This window comes from Octopus bimaculoides, chromosome 2, assembly GCF_001194135.2.
Source record: "Octopus bimaculoides isolate UCB-OBI-ISO-001 chromosome 2, ASM119413v2, whole genome shotgun sequence".
NCBI classification, from domain to species: Eukaryota; Metazoa; Mollusca; class Cephalopoda; order Octopoda; family Octopodidae; genus Octopus; species Octopus bimaculoides.
The window spans coordinates 142,838,486-142,847,828 of NC_068982.1; the positions used below are offsets into that span (position 1 = coordinate 142,838,486).

At 33.8% G+C, this 9,343-nt stretch overlaps 1 protein-coding gene across 11 annotated transcripts in view; it reads left to right on the plus strand.

Annotated features, from left to right (window-relative positions):
- LOC128247032 (glutamate receptor ionotropic, NMDA 2B-like) overlaps window positions 1-9,343 on the plus strand; it is a 1,034,258-nt gene that overhangs the window by 650,302 nt on the left and 374,613 nt on the right. For all 11 annotated transcript variants that reach the window (XM_052965637.1, XM_052965633.1, XM_052965638.1 and 8 more), the window contains one exon: window positions 5,101-5,225. The gene's annotated coding sequence lies outside the window, so the exon portion shown is untranslated. The remainder of the gene's footprint in view (window positions 1-5,100; window positions 5,226-9,343) is intronic.

Below are 9,343 nucleotides of genomic sequence, written 5' to 3' on the forward strand. Positions count from 1 at the left end.
ATATATATATATGTATATATATATATGTATATATAAGTGTGTGTTTGTGTGTGCGCAATATATCTTGTATATGTATGTTTCTGTGTGCCTGTGTTTGTCCCTCACGCCGGCTCGATAGTCATTATTGATCTATGTACGTATTCTTAAATTATCGCTTCGACAAAATAAACTGATAGACTAAGAAATAAGTTCTGGGGTCGATTTGTTTTCACGAAACCCTTCAAGGAGGCTACTTTGTATGTCTGCAGTTCTGTGACTGAAAGATGAAAAACGAATATAATAAATAGAATAGGATACATAGTCTCTATGATACAGGAATTCCTACGAAAATGTTGTGTCGCGGATTATTTTGCTACTAAAGAGTTACCTATCGTATCACATGTAAACTAGAAACTTTACTTTTGCTACCATGAGAAATAACATGAAATATAGCAAACATACAATAATAATAATTTTACTTTTACTAAATTTTTTGGTACTTATACAAAGTGACAAAATAAATAATACTAATTTTCAATAGAAAATATATTCATTACCTTAAAACAAAATTAAATAAATTGAATTATGTCATTTGTATATTTGTAATAAATTTATGCAACTGTTTTTCTAAATTTTATGAACATAGTCTCATCGAAAACTTTTCTCAGTAAAAATAAATTTAAAAATTGAATATTTTTCATGTTATAGGTCATTCATTTTGCATTTATGTAGACTATCACTGTAACTCTCTTAGACTTTCTCTCTCTTTCTGTATCTCTCTGTATCTCTCTGTATCTCTCTTAAAGTCTCTCTCTCACACACTCTCTCTCTCACTCTCTCTGTCTTTGTCTCTCTCCCTCTCTCTCTCACACACACACTCTCTCTCACTCTATGTTTTTTTAGATTCTCTCTCCCTTTCTCTATACGATGTGAAGCGTAACTGGAGACATCAGCCAGCCAGCCAACGAACAACTATCATTTTTTATCGGTTATTATTATATGGAGATGTCCAATACTTAAGTCTTCCGTAATAATTTAGTTTCCAGTGAAATATATTTGCTCAGGAGAAAATGTAACGAAGTCATGTATGGGCTGTGGATTGCTAAGTGCAGTAAGCTAACGAAATCATTAAAAGGTCGTAGAAAATGGTTTACAGTAATTAATTGTGACTCTGTAATTTTTTAACCCCGCTCAGTTGCGTTTTAATCATCATCTTTTCGAGTTCAATACCAAGCATGTCGATATAAGCAATGACTCTATTCTCTATTCTAGGCCCTCAAAAAAAAAATACTTGGGTTCCTAAGCTAGTGCTTGAAACTTTTATCAACACCATATTGACATAGGTTCTTCTGTAGTAGCAGAACCATTAATCTTTAGCTCGCTGGTATTTGGGGGCAGTCCTTTACTTTATCGGCTGAAACTAAAGATACATGAATTTCATTCCCATTCATCCTTCTGAAACTTTCTGCTACTTTGGTGTCAAAAATAAACCTAGCCATCGTCAGCTACTCCCTGCATGGTTTTGTTTTTCCTGCGCCATGGTCATCATCATCGTCATCATCAACACCACCGCCGTCAACACAATCGTCATTATAATAATTGCTATCAACATTATCTTTGTCATCATCGTCATCGTCGTCATTACGAACACCACCACCATCACCATTATCACCATCATAATTATTATCAATGTCCTCTTCGTCGTCGGCATCATCATCATTATCGACACCATGACCACCACCACAACCACCATCACCACCATCGTCATCATCAGCAGCAGCACTTTATTCCATCCAGCTTCCCTTTCTCGTATATTACTCTCGCGTAGTTCTGTCTTTTCGTCCCTATCATCATCAAAATCAACCACATTAGGTACATTTGCGACCTCCACCACATCATCCTCATCTACCATGCCATAATCATCTTCACATCTTCATTCTCTTCTCCTTCTTTATATTACTATTCTCATTATTCTCATTATTATTTTTTCTTCTATTGCTCCTCCTCCTCCTGCTCTTTCGTTCAATAGTGATTATTTGATATTCTACTTGTCAACAACTGATTCACTTCCAGTTTTCAATAGATATCAATCTGTATTTGAAACTGGATGAAATTAAATACATTGTCAATAATTCAGTCTTGTCTTGCGACCGTTGACTGCGTATAGTCATGAAACGCATTCTAATCTCTCTGATGTAACATCCCCAAGCTGTCAGATAACTATTATCGGATGAAGTAAACTTAGACAAAATTATTATAAAGTTTTCAATTGTGCGGAAATAGAGAAATACCTTCATTATGTCTTGTAACTTAATGTAATTTCATAGATACCTTCGGAATCATTGTATATCAAAGAAAATATAGAGCCATAAAGAGAAACTTACATGGTTATTTCAGATGTTAGAAATAGCAGACAAATTTTAACATAAACATTTTTTTATAAGCGCAAAAATAAAGAAACGCATTCATTACATCGCGTAACCTAGTGTTTTAATTTCTGATGTATGAGCTATCAATGCTGTATAAACAACGAAATATCGCATGAAGTTAATAAAAAATGCCTCTATGTGGTCACTTCAAGTATTAGAAATAGCAAACAAATTCAATATTGGTTTCAAATGTTTGGCACAAGACCAGCTGTTTCAATAGAGGGAACAAACCAATTACACCGACCCCAATTTTCAGCTGGTACACTTTTGATCGACCCTGATCGGCAGCATCTGAACTCAGAATATAAAATCGAAAAAAATGCCTCAAAGCATTTTACTCTGCACGGTAACGATTCTGCTACTGAATTCGTGTGAAGGCGGTGAGCAGTCAGGATCGTTAGCACGCCGGTGAAAATGCTTAGTGGCATTTCGTCCGTCTTTACGTTCTGAACTAAAATTCTGCCGAGATATACTTTGCCTTTTACCATTCCCGAGGTTGATGTAATCGACAAGCCCCCTTCTCAAAACATGATGTGTGTCAACATTTGAAACGAGTATCAAAATTGAGTGCAAATAACGAAACGCCCTTATTACGTCTAGCAATTTAATATCTTAATTCTCTAAATGCACTTGATATCAAGTTTGTATAACAACGAACAGTTAGCACTAATACATGAAGCCTAAAGAAGGTCATTCCCTGACTTAGAAAAAGCAGTGAGAAATCCCTTCAACTTACACCCTGTTTGTTTAAAACATGAAAGAAGAAACTGTGTTATGTTGACCTGGATACACCACATCTCTATAACAGAGGGAATGTTCATTATGAAATATCTTTGATCGGAATCCTATGTCTCAGAGGTGGCGTACATCTAAACATGATTAAAACCGTTAAAAAAGATTTTAATTATCTTCAATGAAAGCGGAATGCTTCATTACAGGATGAAAAACAGGACATTTTTGGACACAGAAATGATAACTGCGGGCGTGAAAGTGTGAGCCTGAGTGTGTGTGAATGTATGAGTGTGAGTGTGTGTGTGAGTGTACATGTCAATATGTGTATTACATATTCCAAAAAATACAATACCATTGTGAGTGTAACTCACCGTTGATAAAATTAAGAAATTTTGGATATGAACCGAGTTCTGCAGTTAAGAATTTTAGTTTGCAAATGCCTGGCAGCATGTTCGATCTCGTTGTGCGTTAAAATAGGAAAGTAATTTCTAAAGTAGCTTCGGGTGGAATAATCATTTGTTACTGATAAATAATAGACAAAAACTGTGCAAAAACTCCTCATATACGTGTGTCTGTATATGTGATTGTTTGGATGTATGTATGTGTGTGTGTGTACACATAAAAACACATACGCCATAAACACACACACACACATACACAGACGTGTGTGTGTGTGTATTACCCATATCTGCGTATGAGTATATATGACTATGTTTACCTGTGTAGAAACCGATGTTTTATAAAGAAGTTAACTCAAGCCTTTCATAAATATAGATCAATAGAAAGAACTGAATAAAATAAATACTTTAGTCAAAATGTTTGGTTAAAACCTATCATATCAGCGCAGCCAGCATGGTCGTAGTCCCTTGAGTAAAACCGGTATCGAGAAAGCAAAAGAAATCATACAATAGTGCACCATTAATCATGCCAACACATAAAATTACTAGTGTCTTAGAATTTCTGTAGACATTTTCATTTTTTCTTTTGTTCATAATGAAGAAGTTTCCACGAGAGGTTTCTCTGTCGACAACAATACATTCCAAAGGGCACCATTATAGTATCCATAGACGTTAATTGCAAACATATATTAACGTTTCAAAGGGATCCGAATTCTTCGTTAACAAGTTTAGTTCCCATTTCCTGTATTTTCATCACTTACAAAAGACAACAGAATTATTATTAAACAATTTCTAGGCATAAATGTATGTGTATTTTTCGCAATTGTTAAAACACAATGGTGTATTGAGGATAAAATGCGACATCATATTTCTCTTTTATGACCATAACTATAGACTCCGTTCAATAATTTATATTCGGAATAATTGACATTTTCAGAGGATGTTGTCATTGTTGGTGAGATTTATTTGCTCTACGACAAAGGAAGAAAATACTGCTACACATCGCATTATGGATACAGAAATGTGTGTGTGTGTGTGTGTGTGTGTGTGTGTGTGTGTGTGTGTGTGTGTGGGTGTGTGTGTGTAAAGGTGTGGATGCGAGTTTGGTCGTAAATAAGAAAATGTACATGCGCACCTAGAGACCGTTTGCAATTTTAATAACGAGATGATGACATTTCTTCTTTCTGTCTTTCTCATAGAGATATGCTCCAAAAAATGTATTGCTTAAATTTCTTCAAAGATCTTTGTAATGAATTTTTATATCTTATATTATAAACATATTCTTCACGAAGCTATAAGATGTTACGTGAATATTCGACTCCCAGTGCAATTCTTATAGCAAAAAAACTGAAAGCTAATAGAAGTGATTACGTAACTCACGCTCCTTTAATATTTAATATCGCGGTCAGTAGTCCCCTGGTGTTTACCGTGATGCATGAGTATACTGAATTCTAACAAATGGTTGTCAAGATCGCTGTACCTAAAGAAAATCATATAGTATTTCATAGTATATATTTTATTTTGTTTGAAATAGTCATCCGATTCTTTCTGTGTTTACGCAGGCTAACAGTGGAAAAAGTACAGAAAGTGAATTCACATGGATGGAAATTCAGTTGGAAAAGCAAAGATTTTTAGATGAAACCTTTGTCGCCGCATTCATCCCTCTATGAAACTCACAGCTTATTTGGTATGTTTGATTAATATAATACATTTTATTATATTTATTGTATCTACTCAGGTATTAGTCAAATCGCTAATCGAGGTTTAAATCTTTGAACCAAACTTTGCCATTCCTAGTTTTAGCGTTACCCTCACTCTCTCTCTATATATATGATGTGACCTCACTTTTTCGAGTACTAAATAGTGCGATTTATTTCATGACAAAATTCGGTCATTGCAAACAATCTTTGAATATATTCTAATTACTTTTATCTTTTAAATTTTAATTTTCAATTTAAATTAATACGAAAAGATTGTATATAATTAATTAGGGAATTTAAATTGTATAAATTCAAATACAGTTGGTGGATATATCTGAATAATTTAGAATTAATTTGCATAAGTTAAACTTTTATTTTATAATATTAAAATGAGAGATTAGTGTGAAGGAGTAAAAAAAATATGAAATTTTACAATTTTTCTTTTAATATTGTTTGATGTGTTACTATCATACGGTTTGTGATTTATTAGAGGTTACTTTGTTATTTACCTGAATGCATATAAAAGTACATTTTGCATAGTTATATAAGGTTAGATGAGCGCTGAGTTTCAAAGTAAGGTATAACATCTATAACCAATTACTTTCTGTTTAAATTCCTTCATATTAAGTACTTTGTAGAAAGACTAGTAACAGCATTGTTGGGATAAAAAAAAAATATTAAGAACATTCAATAGGTGAAAGATTGTCAAACTCAGGAAATTTTCTCACCAATGTTCCCAAGTGAGAAATTTTCTGCAACAAAAATTACAAAATTATTGTTTTTTAGTAATGGTTATTTTGCAATGCGTGTTACATTTATTTGTCTCAGTGAGTTCGATGATCTTAAAACTCTTGTTAGATTCAGTCGTAGCTGTGGTTGAGGAGATACACCAACAAGGTCGAAACAACAGCGTCACAAAGTTTCCCTATCCCAATGAATCGTATGTATTTTGGACACAGATTAGTCTGAAAGTAATACTTCTCCAAAGACGAAATAGAACAGCGATTAGCACACCCATGTTTGAATCTGTCAGAACTTATATAGAATGAATTTGTAAGACATCGCTTATACTGAAGCTGTCCACTGCGTACAAGGCGGTTTATCATGACTTGTTTTAGAATGTCAGTGTTAAATTAATGCAAAGTTGTTAATGTTTTGTAATAAACTTGTATACAACACTGTTCTTATCATACGTAGCAGGAAATTCCAGGCAGGAATGCATTAGCAAAGAGAGGAGATACAGGAAAAAGGATTTAAGAAAAACAGCATTAGATAAATGCGTGTGTTATGGCCATATCTACCCAACAAATGCTGTTATAGCAACTAATATATTACAGAACCAGGGCTAGAATAATATATCTATATAAAATCTAAATTTTTGAAGACATATAACATTGGTAATAAATAATAAATCTGACTATTGATATGTTTATCATATAATATTGGGGGATACCTGACCAAATTTATAGAAACGTGACAAAGCGATATTCTTTTGAAGTTTATATATGTGTTCAGCTTCATTATATTAAGTTCTTGATTGCCTAACTGTGTCAGCCTTTCTATATATCATCGCTCGTAAATCATTTCAAAGGATATCCAAGCCCACGTGCATAAATTCATTTGTTGCATCGACAAACGATACCGAATGAGCGTTAATACATAGACTTTACAAAACTGACATGGTTATATAGATATACACATATGTGCATGTGTGTGTGTACGTAAACATGCACACGCGCGCGCGCATATATATATATATATATATATATATATATATATATATATAACATAAATTCTTGATTTATGAAAATTTATCTTCATCTCTAGCCATTGTATCATCATTACCAAGTGGTAGTCAAGATCAGCTCCATATGATATGAATTGGGGAGACAATTTCAAGAACCAAGAATTTTCCAAATTTAATTTGCTATCAAAGAAAAGGACGTATTTATTGCTTGGAAGCAAGAGGACAGTCGTAGATCCGTAGTTCTGTCTCGATAGTCGTCAACAGCACGACAACTGCTCGACCTTACATAGATATACATATGCAAAAAGATTAATACTTTTACAAAAAGAGCAGGATACCTTTATGACCTAAGTAATTTGTATAATCTAATCTAAAATGAACTAATGGAAATAACTGAGTGTGACTAGTGGTATGTTTTTAACATCAACAAATACAGGTATATCAAATACAATACAACAGAAATGTTTATGCATTAAAATTTACTTTGTTTCTAGCGATTATGTCATAGTGGAGGTGACGTCCGAAAGAGCGTGCACGTGATATGTACTTATAGATGTGAGTTGAGTTGGTGCAGTCGAAATATATATAGACATATTACTACCAAAGAGAAAGCATTATCATTGCGAAGGATTGGAACTTCACTAACGCAATCAATTATAATATTCATCAATTTGTTGAGTCTTAGCATATGTTAAAGAAACCTGTAATTAAAGCCGTCCGAGGCTTCAGCGTTATTTTCCGTCATCAGAAATCACACGAGGAATAATAAAGGTTATGATTTGAGAGGGTTTATATGTAAATAGACAGTGCTACCTCGTAAATTTACTTTCGTTCTAAATGCATAACTTATTCATAGGAAGTTTATGGAAGTTAAAAATTCTGTTTAATAAATAAGAGAAACAATTATCATCAATAATCCATGACTAAATATTAGTAAAATGCGAAATATTTATCTGCTTCAGTGAAAAGTAACCTCAAGAAAACACAATATTAGAAATTGCAACCTCATTTCTGAGAAAGCATATCCTAGCATTTTTCCAGGAGTTGCTATTAGATCTCACCTGTCAGAAGTAGACAATCACCTTGCCTTGAGTACATATGAACATAGGTCTACTTGATCACAGTTAACCTAGGGCTACACAACCAGATCAATCATAAGATCTAAGATACTCATGGCAAGTGTAAGTGATTTTATTTAACAGCTAAGAAATATATATATCTTCTTACTACCCTCGACTAAAACAGTTCCGTTAATTTAATTTTGGTTGCAACGAATAATTAATTCTATTTTTGACTTCTTCATTCTCCTTCTCCTAATATTTCTCAGACCCATCTCCATTTCCATGCTGTTGTCATCATCGACATATTTCATATTCTGATTGTATTTGACACTATAACTGACATTCCATAAAAGTTGCTGCAGGACATCTCTCTCTCCTTTTCCACTTCAAATTGCAACTGAAAACATCAATACTCCACCACCCCCATCACATTAAGTTGTAGTTGAAGACATTACTATCCCCACTCAGCCACATCAAGTTGTAGTTGAACACTTTAATGAGAATTTGGTCGGAAAAGAAAGGCGTTTGAATCGACGGGTTATAGAGAAACGAGTCTAACAGCAACCACTTCAGTTCGTATCTTCGGGACATGATTGAGCATCATCGACCATAACCTCTCCCAACGCACACTGTCAGTCTGTAGATGCCGGGGAATATAGGCGACATTCTAGTACAAAAAGTAACTAAACGAACGTTCGAATCTTGTAAAATTTACAAGAACAGGGCTCGATGATCAAGAGTCCATAATCCGCTGCCACAATTGTAACAGTTACAACGTCAATGTGGCATTACAGAGATAACTATACCTCTTGCAATTCCGGAATGAAATAAGCTATCTTCGTAATCTAGTCATCCTAACTTTTATCAATATGCAAGCGGACACCTATACATATCAAAGCGTCTTTGATCACGCCAATGCAGTTGTGTTGCCTTTTGTTTTATAGTTTCTGTTTTCGTTTTCTCACTATATTTTCTGATTTTGTATAGGAGGGAAGATCAGCTTATGATGACATCATTCTTCTATGTATCAGTCTAATCTGAGATACACAAGGTACATGTACCTTGCAAATTACTATTTCACTCTCCCAAACCTGGTAAACCAATGCGTGACAGAGTTATGTTGAAGGTACGTAAGTTCATAGATGGATAGGTTTCACTATATAATGCGGGAATTACACACTGTTTCTATCCATTCATAAATTTTCAAATACTCCCATAATGTACCGCAACATGAAATAAGTTATATAATCCTCACAGTGGAACCCGAATATATATATGTATGTATATATATATATAT